Source organism: Salvelinus sp. IW2-2015, linkage group LG8 (assembly GCF_002910315.2).
Source record: "Salvelinus sp. IW2-2015 linkage group LG8, ASM291031v2, whole genome shotgun sequence".
NCBI lineage: Eukaryota > Metazoa > Chordata > Actinopteri > Salmoniformes > Salmonidae > Salvelinus > Salvelinus sp. IW2-2015.
In genome coordinates this window covers 10,961,827-10,965,437 of record NC_036848.1, presented here as the reverse complement: position 1 = coordinate 10,965,437, position 3,611 = coordinate 10,961,827, and the positions used below count along the sequence as shown (strand labels likewise).

The 3,611-nt window shown below is 42.0% G+C and overlaps 1 pseudogene; it reads left to right on the top strand.

The window, feature by feature from the left end:
- Window positions 1-512: 512 nt before the first annotated feature.
- Window positions 513-2,800, top strand: LOC139022615 (protocadherin gamma-A8-like; annotated as a pseudogene).
- The last annotated feature ends 811 nt before the right edge of the window (window positions 2,801-3,611 follow it).

The following is a 3,611-nucleotide window of genomic DNA, read 5'->3' as shown; positions in this document are numbered from 1 at the left end:
CGCTATAGACCACAAGAAATTAATGTAGTCGCTTATATTATATGACTCCTCCTCTCTGAATGAGAAAAAGACTTGCGTCATCAGTCCCGAGAGCTTTGTCAAAAGAAACACTCGGATTGGTGGTGAGACGGAAATGGCTGGGCTGTTCACGGTCTCTATAAGGGATTTTTTAGTTTTCAAGCATATGCCACTATTTTCTGTTGGACTAATTCATTTTGTACAAGCAGCGATGGTCGTCGAAGACAAAGAGAACGCGTTGGATTCAGTGCGTCGCGTTGCTTTGTTTATTTGACTGGTCTGCAGCGCAGACTCTCTTACTCCGTTTCAGAGGAGGTGGAAAAGGCACGTTTGTGGGGAATTCTCGCTAAGGATTTAAACCTTAATGTTCACGAACTGGAGTCGAGGGGTTTAAGGATTGTATCAGGACAGAGTAAGACGTATTTGAGGCGAATTTGAAAACGGGGATTCTCTTCGTTAACGAGAGGATAGACAGAGAGGAGCTTTGTCCGAATATGGTAAAGTGCACACTGAAGAGTGACGTGGTGGTTTTCCCCGCTCCGTATCCACCTGCAGATGCAGAACTGATCAGTATTAACGGAAATGACACGTTTAACAGAACACAGACATTACCCAACAAAGAGGAGGTAAGATCTGTACACAAATGAGCCTATGTATCTATTGCATCATACCTGCATCATACCTGCATTACTCATTTGAACTCCTTGCAGTAAATAATATTGTTTCTTCCACTTCAAAAACAGCATTCCACTCTAAAGTTGTCCTATTGACTTTGTTGTCCATTATGCGTATGGCCTCCTTGCTTGATAGAGCGATTGTTGCTGGCCATGGTTTTGAAAGCGCGCCAAACTTCAGAGCTGTAGATTTAATGCTCTATGACGTGTGAATTGCTTTCTATGTCGCTGTGCAATATTGTTGTGCCTCGTGAAGGTGTAAAACCTCAGCAAATTGTATGTATCTTTTCTGATGACATAGGTTGGAACGTATGGGAAATATACACATTGTGTTACAGATTGATAATATAGGCTACGCAATTACCCTTAGCATTGTCAGTTTAAATGGTGCATACTTAATCTTTATCCATTTCAACAGTATATATTTGTTTCCAACGTTCTATGTTCAGCAGGCGATGAAATCTTACCGAGTGCTCTCCGTGGTGCTGAAACCATTATTGCTGATTTGGGGACTGTTATTTTTAGATTGATGCTTGTCACTGATGTATTGGAACTGATGCAACGTGCTAATTTGCTTTGTATAATTTGTTTCGCTGTCTTGGTATTATACTGTTAACCCTATAGCTTTTCAGATGTCACGGTCCCTTGTGTGGCTTTGCTCCGCGTTACTCGTCCTTGATTGTTATAGTTTCTGTCATTCTAATCAAAACATGACGACGTGAATATTTATCTCATTAGATGAGATTGTTTATTTTGCCACGCTCCCTGGGTTTTGCATTGGACGGTCGTCCATTTAAACACATAGGCCTTTCGTGTGGAAAATATCCAGCGCGATGTTGTCTGCTGGACTTTATCTCACTATTCTAACAAGTCTAATAATAAACATTCTTCTTGTACATGAGTAATATAGACTATGTGTAACAGTAACACATGGTGTCACTATAGACCACAGAAATGAATGTAGCCGCTGATATTCAATGACTCCTCCTCTCTGAATAAGTGCGACAGCGTCAACAGTCCCGAAATTATAGTGAAGAGATACACTCGAATGGCGGTGAGACAGAGAGGGCTGGACTGTGTACAGGATCTATCTGACGGATTTCTGTTAGATTTAATGGATATGTAACTATTTACTATTGGATTTATTCATTTTTTGCAAGCAGCGATGGGTCGTCGAAGACAAAGAGAACGCGTTTGGATTCAGTGCGTCGCGTTGCTTTGTTTATTTGACTGGTCTGCAGCGCAGATCTCTTACTCGTTTCAGAAGGAGGTGGACAAAGGCACGTTTGTGGGATCTCGCTAAGATTTAAACTTATGTTCAGGAACTGGAGTCGAGGGGTCTGAGGATGTATCAGGACAGAGCAAGAGGTATTTCAGGCTAATTTGAAAACAGGATCCTATTCGTTACGAGAGAATAGACGAAGGAGCTTGTCCGAATACGGTTAAGTGCTCTTTAATAAGAGGCCATATTGAGCCATCCTATGCTTCTCCACGTATGAGTCACTATTTTAGACATAAATGACAATTCTCCATCATTTAATAAAATTTTCTACGTTAACATATCTGAATCTTCATACCCTGGGGAGAGATATCTTTACCAATTGCGAATGACGCAGATACGGGCAGTACATCGTAAACAGCTACAAGCTGAGCGATGAACACTTCTCCCTGGATGTACGAGGGGTGAGAGCAGAGTGGTTGCTGAGTTAGTGCTGCAAAAAGCTTTAGACCGAGAGAACACCGTTATCCAGCTCACACTGACCGCTATGATGGAGGAAACCTCCTAGATCGGGACTTGATTGTTGTGAATGTATAGATGTTAATGATAATTCACCCACATTTAGCAAGCCGTTATTGGCCAGTGTGCCGAGATTGTGCTTTGGGACTACAGTGGTAACACTCAGTGCTACTGATTTAGATGACGGAATCAACGGTAGACTTGTGTATCATTTATTGCGGGGGAATACAAATCCTGCTGATATGTTCGCCCTGATCAAGACACAGGTGAAATTACTGTTAAAGGGAATTTGGATCACGAGAAAAACGCTGCATATGAAATACGTGTAAGCAACGGACCAAGGTCCTCGCCTCGCAGTGGTTTATTGTAAAGTGTTAGTAGAAGTTATTGATGTCAATGACAATGCTCCTGAAATCACAGTAACATCACTTATGGTCCAGTGAAAGAGGATGCTGAGATAGGGACCGTGGTCGCCTTGGTAACAGTGATAGATAAAGAGGAGGAAAAATGGCCTAACTTACTCTAAACTTTTGGGTCTGTTCCTTTTAAATTAAAGTCCAACTATAAAAACTATTTTCCTTAGTGGTCGATGGGCCTCTTGACAGAGAGAGCGCTTCTCAGTATAATGTCACTATCACAGCTACGGATGAAGGGACCCCGCTCTCTCCAGCACCAGCGTTATTACTGTACACGTTTTTTGATGAATGACAACGCTCCTCTCTTCTCAGAACCGTGATTAATGTTTATGTGAAAGAGAACAGTCTGTTAGGAGACGTCATTTTTACGATTTCAGCTATTGATCGAGATTCCGAAGAAAACTCAAAGATTACATATGCATTATTAGATAAAGTGTTCCAATTCATCATCTGTAAATATAAACTCAGATACTGGATATAATCAGTCTGCAGTCTTTTAACTATGAGGAGATACAAACTTTCCAGTTTAAAGTTCAGGCCACAGACTCTGGTGTTCCTCCACTCAGCAGCAACGTGACTGTGAACGTTTTTATCCTGGATGAGAATGACAACAGTCCTGGGATTCTCGCGCCCTATTCTGACACGGCCCCGTAACACTGAGAACGTTCCCTATTCTGCTGAAGCGGGGCTACTTTGTGGCAAGATCAGGGCTGTAGACGCCGACTCTGGCTACAATGCGCTGCTTTCTTATACAATCTCTGAGCC